The 15,858-nt window shown below is 35.8% G+C and overlaps 1 protein-coding gene across 8 annotated transcripts in view; it reads right to left on the bottom strand.

The window, feature by feature from the left end:
* NCOA1 (nuclear receptor coactivator 1) overlaps window positions 1-15,858 on the bottom strand; it is a 246,921-nt gene that overhangs the window by 179,330 nt on the left and 51,733 nt on the right. For 6 of the 8 annotated variants that reach the window (XM_053587812.1, XM_053587819.1, XM_053587818.1 and 3 more), the window contains exon 2: window positions 12,029-12,131. The gene's annotated coding sequence lies outside the window, so the exon portion shown is untranslated. Of the gene's footprint in view, window positions 1-11,995; window positions 12,132-15,858 lie in introns of all 8 variants that reach the window. The other 2 variants (XM_053587813.1, XM_053587816.1) reach the window with 1 other exon arrangement.

The raw sequence follows: 15,858 nt of genomic DNA, 5'->3' as shown, positions 1-15,858 counted from the left end.
ACTACAGGTGCCCACCATAATGCCCGGCTATTTTTGTTGCAGTTGTCATTGTTGTTTAGCAGGCCCAGGCCGGAATCGAACCCACCACCCTCGGTGTATGTGGCTGGCATCGTAACCCCTGTGCTATAGGCACCAAGCCTATTTTATTTTTCTTTATCATCTGTTTCCTTTTGCCTCTAAAAAGTAAGTTCCACGAAAGCATGAGCCTTATGTGTGTACATGTATATTCTGTTCTCTAATATATGAATTATATGCTCATTCTTATGTTGGACATTTACTTTGAGAATTGACAACCGAAATCCTCTTCTTTAGGAACTCAGTTTTTAAAAATACTAGATACAAATTTGGAAGAAGTATGATTTTACAATTTTTAAATCAACAGTGAGACAAAATTTATACGTAATAAAATGTGACTAATTTTAATGTACAACAAAATGTGTTCTGACAAATGAAAACATTTCTATTGTCTCCAAATGCATCTTCATGACTCTTTGCAGTCTAGTTTTTACTTTAATCTTAAAGGTATCTTAAACGAATTCCATGAGAAATGGTTTTACATGGAACAGAATGTTTTTCTACCCCTACCAATTAAAGGATCAAAATACTGATACTAAATATTTAATGAGACAAAAGAAAAGCCCTCTGCATCTCTTCATGCCTCACACCTACCTGAGAGCATCCCTTTCTCCCCTTTTCCAGGCATATACACTTATCCATCACTCAAGTCCCAGCTCATTCTACCTTCTTTGCAAAGGGCTAACTCTTCCTCCTCTTCTGTTCCTTCTCCAAATTAATATCTATCTTCCTACGGCATATTATTATGACCTTTATGTCAATATTTGTTACACAGTTTATAAACAATTGTTAGTCCATTAAGGAAAGAACCACATCTCATGAATGTGTGTAAACCCAGCACCTGGCATGCAGAACAAACAGTACATACTCAATAAATAATTATCAAATCTCATGATTCAGATAAAATATTGCTTACTCTGCCAGACCTTTCCAACGCTATCTGTAATCCTGAAAATATAAAACACAGTAGGACCTCTGTAAGTTGACTACCCAAGGGACTGTAATAAACTACTCAACATATGGAGGTGAAGGGACTGTAACAAACTACTCAACATATGGAGGTGGTTGATACAAGGAACTCGGCCTCCTGCACTGATACATACATGTGGTGCATGTCTAGTCTGCAAAAATTAGGTAAACTTAAGGAGGTCGTCAATGTAGGGAGGTGGTCAACTAGGGGGTTCTACTGTAATTTAGTTAGGCACTTGGGTACATTCTTCTAACCTACTATTCGGAAGAATTCAACTGAATTTTCAAGCTTGATAAAATGCCTGCTTTTTCTTTAAAAGAATCGTCATAGTTATATAGAAATAATTTATGAAGTTTTTCCATTTTATAAGCAATACAGAATTCATTTTGCACAATAATTGATGATAACTTGGTTTTTCTTTAAAATCTTTTCTCAATTTATTCCAAATAAATTTCAAGATCCTAATTCAGCATAAGGGCCTGCTTCAGATATGTCAACATCCACGTCTCAAACATCACTAACACATTAAGTGCTAGGGGTAGGAATGGAGGGAACCAAAAAACCTACTTTTTTACTAAAGCCCTAGGGAAAAAAACTAGGGCCTCAATTCAAAATTTTTAAAAGTCTGATCTTCAGTAGAATATTAATTTTTTTTGCAGTTTTTGGCCAGGGCTGGGTTTGAACCCGCCACCTCCGGCATAGGGCCAGCGCCCTACTCCTTTGAGCCATAGGCACCACCCTAGAAGATAATTTTTTAAATATATTCTAGCAATATTTTTGAGAGAGAAAACAATGACAATTGACATAGTTTTCTTCTGTCTTCAATGAAGACATTGATAAAACAAAAGAAAGATTGAAAGAATTACAAATATATGTGTCACAATTCAACAAATGCTTCTTAGGACAGTTTTAGTTTAAACCTAAGCATGTTATTAATCATTTTAAACTTAAGATTCCAGTAAAATTTTTCCTGTATATTTAAATTTTCATTTAATCTTCAAATAGCACTGTCTTTTTGAAGACAGTGATTCGCACATAATCAACTTTACTTGTTAAAATTAATAAAATAACATTAGAAGGGAATAAATTACCCAATTCCACAGTTCAAGATGAAAAACACAAAAGCTTGATAACAATTTCTGTAACTGAACTTACCAGTTCAGTTAGCTCCTCTCTATTTCTACCATGCATCCTCAAACTTTTTAAACAGGGTGCCAGTTCACTGTCCCTCAGACCGTTGGAGGGCCGGACTAAAGTTTAAAAAAAAAACTATGAACAAATTCCTATGTACACTGCACATATCTTATTTTGAAGTAAAAAAACAAAACAGGAACAAAAACAATCACACTGCCTCATGTGGCCCATGGGCCGTAGTTTGAGGACCCCTGGAACTGATCTCCCTGGCTGAACCTGTCTTACATAAAGAGAGATTAACTCCTTGAATTCTATCGCTCTTTCAATGTCAACCTCTATTGGAAAGCCATCAATGGCTTCCCATGCTGCAGAATAAATTCCTAACTAGCTAGCTTGATTTACAAGTTCCCAGGGATCCAGCCCCTATCTATGCCACAGCTCTTGCCTTATCCCTCAGTCAATTTCTCCTATCAGGCCTTTCCTCAGACTAATCCCTCTTCCCTGAATGCCTTTCCCAACAAGTGGCTCCCAACAGAATCCATATCCTATTAAACTGCTAAACCCGAGTTCAAAATCCTACAAAAAACTCTTTACCAACACACTTGTTCCCCTCTATCTTACTCACTGAGGAACTAGAGAACTGGTTCTGTAGGTATAAGTTTTAAACTCTTTTTTAACTTAACATAATTCCATTGACTTTTTCATTAAAAAAAAAATAATACTAGTAATAATTGTTGGGTATCCAACCTATGCCAAGCCAGCTATTCTAGGCACTGGTTTTACAGCAGAAAACAAAAAAGTTATAGTCCCTATTGCCACACTGCTTATACATAATGGATATGAACTATTTAGGTATTTGTTTATTATTAACACATCAAATTTTCCCCTGTTGACCAATTAGGTTGTCTTCAATTTTTACTATTATAAGTAACACTATTGTGAACATAGCTCTAATAGAGCATTTTATTCCTTGGATTCTTTGCTTAGGGTCATTTCTCAAGGGTAGGATCATTAAATCAGTATCCTTAGAGACGCTTATGGCTTTTAAGATACATACTATCATACCACCTTCCAAATGAGCTGTTCCAATTTCAAAAACAATGCAAGAGTACTTGATTCCCTTGCCTGTGGAGTTCTTTATTACTATTACTCAATCAGTATAAAAAAGTTATTCGAAGGCGGCACCTGTGGCTCAAGGAGTAAGGGGCCAGCCCCATGCCAGAAGTGGCGGGTTCAAACCCGGCCCTGGCCAAAAACTGCAACAACAAAAAAAAAAAAAAAAAAGAAAAAGAAAAGGGTGGTGCCTGTGGCTCAAAGGAGTAGGCCATATGCCAGAGGTGGAGGGTTCAAACCCAGCCCCGGCCAAAAACTGCAAAAACAAAGCAAAAAGAAAGAAAGAAAGAAAAAAAGTTATTCACCATTGCTTTAATTACCAATGAGACTGAACTCTGTGCCTTATGCTATGTCTTCTTATGAGCTTATAGGCATGTTCTTTATCAATGTAGTTACTGGAATGTTAGTGTTGTAAATATTTTTTATGACACTCAGAGTAATCATGTGACCTCATATTTATAAATGTTTACCTTTTTTTCCTTTTAGTTGTACTTGTGTTGGTTTTCTTCACATAAATGTGCTTAAGTTTTCACAATCATTTTTTTAGTATCGTCTTTAGCAGATTACTATTCTTTGCATAGTCTCGCTAGTTTTTCAAAGTCAAGCATAATATTTGCACATGGATAGGCTCAATGCTAACTTTCCTAACTGCTATCTGATCACTCTAAAACTTATAAAACAATCCTACCAGTGACAAGATTTTATGCTTATTTACTTATTGTACATTCAATTACTAAACTATACTTTCTCAATTCTAAAATTCTTGTTTTTCCTAAAATAATATTTTTAAGTTTCTGAAACTAGGAGAAGTATTGGAATTAAAATATTTACCAATAGCCAAGCAGTGATATATGTCACTACTTGTGTAAACCTACGGAAAATATCCCTTCAAAGGGATCTGTTTATTCACCTATGACCACACGTGAGTCAAATGCACAGGCAAACGCACATGCAACTGAATTTTAACTTACATTTGAAAGCCTAACTTGCTTGAAAATGTTTTCAGAAAGACTGAACCATAATAAAGCACTGAAATTAAATGCTATTGTGATGCAAAAATTGTCTGTTGCAAGCCAAGCAAGAGCAATTAAAGGCAGTGAAAATTGCACAATCTCTCAAAACAGATCATAGAATTATCAGAGCTGGATGACACTGGTGTGACGAATTTGCATTTTACGAAGTACTATCACCCAAGTGCTGGATATCAATCTGTCAAAAGTTTCCAGCTGACTCAAATAGGAAGTTATTTAATTCACAGTTTATCTATAGAAAAACTGAAACTATGAGGTTAGCCAAGAAAGAAAAGCAGTTAAATTCCAACCATTCCCCACGTGATTGAAAATTATTACAGTATAAAGAGACCAAGCACAGGTGAGGAAAAGCCACATGTTAGAACGCGAAAAATGACTATAGACTCAATCTTATAATTCCAAAAGGGTGATACAGAAATTATATGGATAAACTTATACTTCTGTCACTATATTTTTAAGAAGTTTCTAAAAAATAATGTTTCCTTTTTTCCTGAAAGTATATTAAAACTGTGATATATATCACAATTAATAATCTTAGCATTCAGAATGCACTGTGTGTATGTGGGTGTGAATGTGTTTCTACATCTATTCAGTTATTCTTTTATTCACCCATTCATTTCTGAGTAGAGAGGAAAGCAAGAGCAGAGAAGCAGGTGACAAAACTAAAGATATAATGTACAAAAATCAAACATTTCCATAATCTTAAAGATTACTGTAATGCAGAAGAACACTATACTTGATCTTAGCCAAAAGGATGCAAAGCTATATGATGTAGAAAAATAACATTATAAATGATGAAAACACAAACCAGTTGAAAAATGACAAACAGATAACTAATAAATAAGGGCAAATACCAAAAAATAGACATGGCTGAAAAAAAGTAAATAAATATGGGTCTTAATTAAAAGTACCAATAGTAATTTATTAAAATTACATGGTATTGACTAAGACACAGAATATTCTTTTTTTCTGAGATTAGGGTGTCACTCCATTGCCCCAGGTAGAGTGCAGTGCAATCATCACAGCTCATTGCAACTTCAAATGCCTGGGCTCAAGCATTCCTTCTGCCTCAGCCTCTCAAATAGCTGAGACTACAGGCACAAGCTACCACACCAAGATAATTTTTCTATTTTTTGCAGAGACAGGGTTTTCCTATGTTGCTCAGGCTGGTCTTGAACTCTTGACCTCAAGTGATCTTCCTAAAATGCCAGGATTACTGGCTTTCGCCACTGTGCCTGGCCATTTTTTAAAAAGTATCATTATGAACTTGTGGACATATTTGATATGACTCATTACATTGCAGTTATGCGTACTGATGCTCAAACTGTCTCATCTTTGGCCAGCCAGAGCTTATTCAATTAAACACCTGAGTCATTCTGCCACAACCCAATTAGTGTTGAATAACTTCATGGCAAGATGTTCAAGGCCCCAGGTCTAGAATCGGATTGAACCACAAACCAATTTTCATATTTAGCTGATTTCTTTCTTATTCTTTACTTCTAGTAAATTAAAATTTTCTAATTATAAATAATAAATCAGTTATGTTATTCAGTCTAGATATTATGATTGAATTTGGACCCAGAAGAAATTATAGCAAGATTTCTCACTGACATCTACTTACAGTATTCCTTAGATTTCTAAAAAAGAGTATATCCTACTCAAAGCTGGAAGTTAATTGCTTCAACTTAAGAAACTGGAAAACAAAAAGATTCCTAATCTACTCTCTGCTTGCTTTTTGGCATTGGAAAGAAATTTTTCATGTTCTATTTCAAAATTTGAATATGGCATTTAAACATGCTCAAAGAAAATTCACTATATATTTTTCCTTTGATAAATTAATAAAATCATCAAATGTGGGGAAGTAATCAAGTTCTAGAGATTTAATTATTTTGTACCCTAATTCAGACTTTTATAAAATCCTCATATTTCCTCTTTAACATTAAAACTCATGTATCATGAGCATAAACTTGTTTTGTTTTTTCTTTTTTAATGAATATAAACTTGTAAATTCTTCAACCATATCCTTCTACCTGGAAGAATTTAAAAAAAAAAAAGAAAAACATAATAAAATAGTAACTTCAAACTATTTGAAATACCACAATTATTTAGTAAGTTATGCCTCCTGAAATAGCATTAACAGTAGTAAAAAAATACAAAGGAACCTCCATAGTTTGACCACATTCCTACACTGACCAGCTCTGTAAAAGTTGACCTAATTTTCAGACTGGGCATGCACCACATGTAATTAATAGAAGAGTGACCTCTATATAATGACCACCTCTGTAAGCTGTATCTTGACCACTGCACTATGACTCACAATATTAATTCACTCTCTATAACCGGATCAGTTGAATCCACCCTACACCAAGGGTTGTAAGCTTTGCCCCTTAGTTGTATTATTTTTTCATTAGTATAAGTTCTTTTTTTCATGTTTTATTATTACCACATATTGGATTAGGCTAAATGTCTTATTGTTTATTATGTGTTGGGAAGGATTTTTTTCAACATGAATGAATTATCTGAATTGTAGGTATATCCTACTATATAATTGCTGAAAAATTTTACAGTTAATCAAGACGTGATGGCTCAAAGGAAAGAACTCAAACAGCTGACATTAAAGGAAAAGGGTGGTCTTCCACATTTTCTGGAAAAAACAGCCAAAGAAAAGGTGGCAGAACATTTTGATGTTAGCAAGACCACAGTTATCAACATCCAAATAGGTAAACATGAGTACTTGGGAAGACCTACAGCGGAAAAAAAGCTAACTTCCCTTGATTAAGTCAGTGAAGGTAGATGAGGGTAATTAAGCCCGAATTTCCAGGCCAATGATCCAAGAAGTTGCTAAAAAATTCACACAGGAATTTTGGGTGGCAGATTTCCAAGCATTAAGTAGTTGGCTCAAGAAATTTAAATTGTGACAAAATATCTCCCAGAAGTCGTGTGTGGTGAATCCAATGAAGTTCTAGTAGAAGTTGTAGAAGAGTTCATCAGGAAGTTCCCAGACTTTAGCAGAGGCTTCAGGGTTGACGACATCTTTAACATGGACTTTTTTCCAAGGCAACGCCTGACAAGAGCCTCATCATGAAGGCTGACAACAAATGTAAGAGCAGAAAACTTTCTAAAGAACTTTTTTCGCAGTTCTGCTTTGCGCTTACTCAACCAGGGATGAAACTAAAGCCCTGGTGATTGGTAAATTGGCAAAGACACATACATTCAAGAAATTGAAGTCTGAAGAACCCCGTCAGTTGGAGATCAAACAAATGCACATGGATGACTGGTGCCCTATTTGTTTGTTTATTTATTTATTTATTTTTGGTGCCCTATTTGAAGAGTAGGTATGGGGTATCAAGAAATGAAGAAGAAGAAATGGTCTGTGCTACTGAGAGTAGAAAACTGTGCTGGCCACATGGAAGTGAATCATCTCACAAATGTTGACACTAAAATTTCTGCCTCCAAACACAACATCAAAAATCCAACCTCTTGACCATCATCAAAACATTGAAATTGTACTACTAAGCCCAGTTCCTGCAGTGGGTCATTACTAAAACACAAACCTGTGGTCCACCTACGGAGGCAACTGCATCTGCTGTATCAATTAACACTCTGGACACTGTCCTCCGGGTCAGTTCTGTTAGATTTGTCACCAAGAGCACTACGTTTTAGCCCCATCAGACGCTCCATCTCCCATGGCAGAATTTGAAGGAGTAGATTGTGAAGGTTATTTTGCAATGCATGATGATGCAGCAATCTACAATGCCTGACTCAGAAGCAATTTTCCAAGTGATATTGACCAAAGTGCAGACCGACATAGAAGTGCATGAAGCAGCTAATAAAGTGGAAGAAAGAAGTAAGGACAACACAGAAATTGCAGAGACTATAAAAGAAGAGGATGTCAGGCATCATCATGCAGCTGAAGGCATTTGGTGTGGGAAAATATCCAGGTATGATGAGTGGTACAGCCAGGGTTAAGAGTGTTTTCTCCACTTATGTTTGTAATAAGAATAAGAAACTGACCAAGACTGAGCCTTTTTTCAAAAATTCAGAAATGTTTAAACCATGAGAAGACAGTAAATATATTGATTTTATATGATGCTGTATATATGGTTTGGCTGTGTTTTGATTATGTATGATTTTGTATGATATTCTCTGATAAAAGCTGTACAATAGGGCGGCGCCTGTGGCTCAGTCGGTAAGGCGCTGGCCCCATATACCGAGGGTGACGGGTTCAAACCCAGCCCCGGCCAAACTGCAACCAAAAAATAGCCAGGCGTTGTGGTGGGCGCCTGTAGTCCCAGCTACTCGGGAGGCTGAGGCAAGAGAATCGCTTAAGCCCAGGAGTTGGAGGTTGCTGTGAGCTGTGTGAGGCCACGGCACTCTACCAAGGGCCATAAAGTGAGACTCTGTCTCTACAAAAAAAAAAAAAAAATGCTGTACAATAAAGTACCTGTACATATTGGGATAGCAGGCCTAATGCCTTACATTGACCACCTCTGTATGTTGACCAGTTTTTTACAGTCTCTTGAGTGGTCAACTTATAGAGGTTCTACTGTATTTCTTTATCTCATTTTACTATAAAACTAATAAATATGTAAGCCCTTTCCTCCTCTACAGCTAGCATACCTCACTGGGGAAAAGCAGGGTACTTTAGTTGCTCACCATTTTGTCACAAATGAAAGGAGGAAGTGTAACTTGTGTATATAACAAAAAATTGCTTACATCCACAAGGTTTAACAAAAATAAAGACAAAAAACTCTTCTACTACAGTGATTCTGCAGTGATAAAGAATAACAGACCCGTAACAACTGCTACTATGTCCTCTGTACATCAAGGTATGAAAGCAAATGAAAATCAAAATAAGCTGCTAGCATGGGCACATGACAGTAATTGCTTTTCCAGATGGTATGCCTTTGATAAAGGATTTTTGCCAAAAGCTCGTTTTACTTTCTTTCCAAGCATAATATCTTTCATTAACTTTGAAACTGGTTTTACAAGGTTCTCAGTAATAGTGTAAATAGACCTGTTTTTTGCTATGAGACAGGCACCTTGAATGATACTTCAGTAGTGTGGTCTTCTCTGTCCTTAGCAACAATCCCTTAATTTCACACTAAAATGCATTATTTTATGCACATTTCATATTTTGTCACAGCTAAAAATTAATTATGATAGAAAAGGAAACTAAGAAATATTCAATTTCCCAGAGTAGCATAAAAGTAGAAGAGGCAAAGCTTGGGCTCTTTCCATCATACCATAAGAGAAAACCATGGCAGGGGATACTAATTCCCTTAATACAACTTGCCAAAACTTGCTTTCAAATGTTTTACTGATTCCAGACAACAAACTTTCAAAAGGCACCATTTTAACTTACTGTAAACTATAATCCAGGATATAAAACCTTGCAAACATTCTAGGGCCTTAAGTCATCCTCTCAAATACTGATTTTGTTTTGTTCTTATCTCACAAAACAACAAAATCCCACATCTTAAAATCTAAAGTCCTCTCAAAAAAAATCACAAGAAAGTAGTGTTCAAATGTGTTATACAGGGTGGTCATAAAGTTCAGTTGCAATCACCACCTTGTATAAAGCTTCTAAACACGAGTTTGTGAAATTTTCACTTTTCTTTATTTTCAAAAGGTAAAATGACAAATATGAATAAGGGATATCACTGTGAATGCTTGCAAAGGAGTAGGAAAATACAAGAAACTGATAAATTAGAAACTCCTAATTTTATGGTGCCCCATGATCGCATTAATGTACACAGCTATGACTTAATATTAATAAAAAAAATAAAGAAACTCCTAATTTAAGAATTTAAACAGTCTATTTAAATGACACTTTCAGAAGTAGAATCAGAATCAGTTAACAACCCCAACCAACTGATCAGCAAATTCAATTGATGAGAACTTCCTATTCCCTGATCTTGACTTTTGTTAAGGTCTGAAAATAAACTATAACTATATTCATTAGAAAGGGATTCTAAATCATGATTTTATGTGCTCACTTTATGAATGCATATAAATGGCTTCAGACAGGTGTATTAGTCTCTCTAGCCCCAGAGTAAGCATTCTACATAAAAGATGTCTTCAGAGTCATTTATAGTAAAGTTAATGAATAATTTATATTCTCCCACATATCTAGAATCATCCTTTGCAAACCTTGGGCATTCAATTAATGTTCTTAAATGAAAGTAATAAGGAAATAGCCAACTATTTTAAAATCGCACACGAACTTTATGGACACCGTGTATATACCTAAAAAAAAAAAAAAAGGTGAAATAGTTCCAATAATAAGACAAATTATGTATTTAATCATAATTACCATAGAATTCACAATGACACCCCTCAAATTAGAAAAATACAACACATCCACTAGCTGCCAAAGTTTTAAAACATCATCAAGGCAACCTCAGTCTTTTGCATCTGCTATTTGATCTCAGATAACTTTTCTTTGGCAGAAATTGCTCGATTATTCTATCCCCTTCCAGGACATTATCTACTTATTTCAATTAAGGTAGTTCTAGATCTCAGTATCAGAAATTCTTATTATTATGAAATTTATTGTTTTACACTATTCTTCTTCCCAAACAGAAGACAATGAAATTAAGAATCGTAGCAATAAGTGATACATATTTCTCAGATTTTCACCTTCTTTATATTCCAGCAAAATATTAATTTACAAACCTTTGTAATATACAGAGAAACCAATCAACTTAGAACTGTCCACCTAAAATACTTTCCATGCTTTCTGCCTATTTGGAAAAATCTAGTTAAAATTAAAAATATTTTGTTTTTCAATAAACACCTAATTAAAAAAACTACACTGTTTGAAATTCATGTGTATTTTAGAAAAATGGAGAGAACCATTTTTGTTTATGTTTTCTGTTAATATTATATTTCCTTTTTTTTTTTTCAGTTATCTTATGTAGTTCTTCAAGGGAGGATCCACCCCATGTTTTAGAACAGTCACTTGATGCTTTAATTATATAGCTTGCTTTTCCAATCCAAGTGAAACTAATCCACTAGATCCCAAAGATCCTACAGGGACAGCCTATGGGGAGTTAACAGTCAAACTTCATGGTGAAGAGAAAATGCTTAACAATAAGTTAGAAGAAAAGGAAGAAAAGGGTTTCAAACCAAAAGACAATCACTAAACTCTCTGCTATCAGGTAGGAAGACTCTATTAGAGTGTTAACTTCAGTTTACTCATCTCAGGGGTCATGATGTAAATAAAATAAATATTGACATTTATTCTAGTTCTTCTAACTTAGCTACTGAGTCTATTCTGAACTTAACGTTTATAATTGACATGCTGTCATAATCATAAGGAATACCTTCTTTAAAATCTGGATCTTTTCCCAGTTGGGTTTCATATTGGTTGGGGAAGGGAGAAGGTAAATTCATCTCTAAAATCTAAACATTCTAACCTGTCAGAACTTTTTTTTTTTTTTTTGTAGAGACAGAGTCTCACTTTATGGCCCTCGATAGAGTGCCGTGGCCTCACACAGCTCACAGCAACCTCCAACTCCTGGGCTTAAGCGATTCTCTTGCCTCAGCCTCCCGAATAGCTGGGACTACAGGCACCTGTCAGAACTTTTATACTTCAAAAAACCTACATGTGAAAATCAGTATGATAAAATGACTGCCAAGGAGTCAAATTAAAATTGGTTTCAAATACCTTAGAATAAGTAGAAATTCTAAATGTTGGTACCTTCATTTGGAAGCAAGGTTTCTACTGCATGATCTTGCCTGATGGTTCTTGATTTTTATCATCAGAGTCACTTCCAGTTACATTTCCATTAGTATGGATAGACCTAAATTGGGAGAAAGAAGACAAATTTAGGGTACTGACAACATCATAGATTTTCAATACTGTGACACATCACATACAAAGATTCTTACACAGATGCTTTAGTTGTTCAAGAAATAAAAATTCCAGGCTCAGGGCCTGTGGCTCAAGCGGCTAAGGCGCCAGCCACACACATCAGAGCTGGAGGGTTCGAATCCAGCCTGGGTCTGCCAAACAACAATGACAACTACAACCAAAAAATAGCCGGGCATTATGGTGGGCGCCTATAGACCCAGCTACTTGGGAGGCTGAGGTGAGAGAATCGTTTAAGCCCGGGAATTGGAGGGTGCTGTGAGCTGTGACGCCATGGCACTTTACCCAGGGTAACAGCTTGAGGCTCTGTCTAAAAAAAAAAAAAAAAAAAAAAAGAAAGAAAGAAAGAAAAGGAAAAAAGAGAAATAAAAATTCCCATTCTCATCACTACTAACAGGTTTTTTAAAATTTAAAGACTGACGGTATAATAGATAGGTATACAAAGTTGACAAAATGTACTTACTGGCTTTAGAAAAAGTTCAGATCCCTGAAGGAATTATACAGTAAAACAGGATTTGCCTTGGTATTCCAAGAGGGCAAGGGGTCCATAACTAATTAGCTCACTTATCAGAGCTCCTTAAGTCACCTAGCAGCAGTGGCCTCAGTACTTTGTTTTAGTTAAAATGGAACAGTAAGAGACCAGAAGATAACTCTGAAATAAAGAAGAACCCAACACCATGCCTACTATTCATTCGTGGGTCACTGGAACTGAGATATTACAAAACTGGATTTTACCAAATTAAAGGTATTGCTGAATCTTCCTATTCTACCTCAAAACTAACCAAATAGTGGGAACTCTGCAAATAGAGCATTCTTAAGAAATAAGAGACCTGGCTCGGCACCTATGGCTCAAGCGGCTAAGGCGCCAGCCACATTCATCTGAGCTGGTGGGTTTGAATCCAGCCCGGGCCACCAAATAACAATGATGGCTGTACCCAAAAAATAACCAGGCATTGTGGCGGGCACCTGTAGTCCCAGCTACTTGGGAGGTGGAGGTGGAGAATCGCTTGAGCCCAGAAGTTGGAGGTTGCTGTGAGCTGTGATGCCACAGCACACTACCCCCAGCTATAGCTTTGAGGCTCTGTCTCAAAAAAAGAAAGAAAGAAAGAAGAGACCTAATGGCTTTTACTATTTAAGGCCTAATTGATTTAGGCTCACCCAGAGGTAAGCTTTTTACTAACATCCCCTTTAGATTACCAGGACAGACAATGGATCAGACTCCAGAGACAATCCCACCACAGGTCAATGTGGAAACCTGGGCTAGTTGATTCTACTTGTGGCTCCATCCCTCTAACTCTTAGGCTTTATTCAGTAACAATTCAGTACCACCTTCTCTTCTACTGTCATGCCCCGCTCTTTGCTTACTCACCTATTTCACGTATTCCCCCACTGCTGCCCTTCCTTCCAACCTTTTCCACAAGGACTTCTGAAAACATCTCCTAAAGTAGTAAACAAATCACCTCTACATCCTCAAACTCATCACCACCCACCCCTTTCCAACACTGGACTAAATGTGGTTCTGAAAAAGAGGGCTATAGAGTGAAGGGATTAAGGGTCTGCAAAGAGACATTCCAAACCTTCACAAGCAATCCCCATCCTTCCCTGAGGCTTTCCATCTGGCTGTACTACCCTCTCCTACTTTTTGTCATTTACTATCCCACTCTATTTTTTCTAACCTGGATCCATGTACCTGGATTGATGTACTCTACCAGCTCTTCCCGCTCCACTTGCTATGTTATTTCCAGTAACATATTCTTGGCTGTCTCTCAAGCTATCAATCCACCTAGTATGTTACTTTCTTCCTTCCACTTCACCACTCTCAAACGCCTAATCTTGGGTCAATCCAATCACCTGCTGGGGAAAAATCACACAACCATGTGGATTGATCCTGCCATAATATTAAGCTGTTCAAATTAGCTCAACACTGAATGCTGTAAAGCAACCCTTTCTATGTCAGTAATCAGTTCCTTCTCCTATAACTTACAGAGCCTCTTTCCAAACTGCTGTCACTCTTCCTCTTTTAGCCCTACAATGAATGGGTGAGATGGGATAGAGGTTTCTTCAAGTTTTCCTTGTGAAAAAAAAATAGGTTGAGTATCCTTTATCTAAAAATGCTTGGGATGAGAAATAATTCAGATTCAGATATTTTTGGATTTGAGGATATTTGCTTACTGTTGAGCAAATTTGAAAACCCAAAATTCAAAATGCTCCAATGACTATTTCCTTTGAGCATCATGCTAAAGTTCAAAAGTTTCAGATTTATAAACATTCCCAATTTGGGGTTTGCAGATGTGGGATGCTCAACCTATACTATTTCTCTCACTTACACTTAACATTTTTTCAGACTTATTACTGGCCTTATTACTTATTACAGAAGTTTTTATTTTTATTTTTAAGTGATCAGATTTGTCCATCACTGCCTTTTTCATTCATAATTCATCTGCTTTGAAATTTCTCCCCTTCAATAACAAGTAATACTCATATTCTCATTTTCTATGGACTAATTTATTAATACCTCATCCTGTATGATGCATTATGGAATGAGATTTGGCTCTAAACTGAACTATGTCTCAAATTACCAACCAGTTTTCTTAGCAACATTAAATAATTCTTACTATCCCTAGATTTATAAACTTTCTACTTGTATTTTTCATTTGTTAGCCTATAATAAAGTTGGACTCTGGACTAGAACTTGTTCAAGTAAAGTTCATTGTATGTTTTAATTTATGATAAGAATATTGATATTTTTATCAATTTATTCAAGTAAAGTTCATTACATGTTTTAATTTGTGATAAGAATATCGATATTTTTATCTCCTATTTCTTCCTGACAATAGTTAAATACATCTTATCAATTTCCAAAGATATTCCTGGTGAATTTATGAGTAAGAAATGGCTGCCCAGCCCACTCCCAGTACTATGTATTTCTGAAATAGCTGTTGCCTACAAACACATTCTTTTCTGCTTTCAGCGATCATCTACACTACTACAGGATCTAGAACCAAAACCTTTCTCATTGTGCTATGAAGCTACCCTTTTTATATATTTCTCTGTCTGGAGCCAGGTTCATAGAACCTGTCCACTGCAATTTTCCACACATTGTATTCACCGAATCACAGGTGAAAACTGGTTCAATTAAATAATATTATCTCATATACAATGTTTATTTCATATTTCATTTTTCAGATTTTCCTGCTATCTTTCAATGTCCACAGAGTTATGTTTATTCTTTTTAATTTAATATGAAACTACACACTACAGCCATGATTTAAAAATCAAAATGATGTAAAAAGAAACATTTATATGAAAAGTCTCATTCCTGTAGCATCCACATGCAGGTCACCTTGAGCTTGTTTACTGTAGGTCACCACTTTTATTAGTTTTCTGTATACTATTTCAGTGATTCTTTATGCAACTGCACTTACCTATAAATATGTAGCCTTATTCCTCCTACCCTCTTACACAAAATGTTCAGTTTAACACCTTACTTTTGTTCACTCAATATATCCCAGGTATTTCTTCATGTTAAGATAAATTTCTTCATTGCTTTTTACAGTTCCATAATATTTCACGATATAAATGTATACTAGTTTGTATAACTAAGCTCTTTTCAAAAATTAGATTCTATGAATTAAATCTTGTTTCTGAAAATAATTTAG

Source organism: Nycticebus coucang, chromosome 4 (genome assembly GCF_027406575.1).
Source record: "Nycticebus coucang isolate mNycCou1 chromosome 4, mNycCou1.pri, whole genome shotgun sequence".
Lineage (NCBI taxonomy): Eukaryota > Metazoa > Chordata > Mammalia > Primates > Lorisidae > Nycticebus > Nycticebus coucang.
Note: the sequence above shows the minus strand (reverse complement) of the source record. Positions and strands in the feature narration are given on the sequence as shown.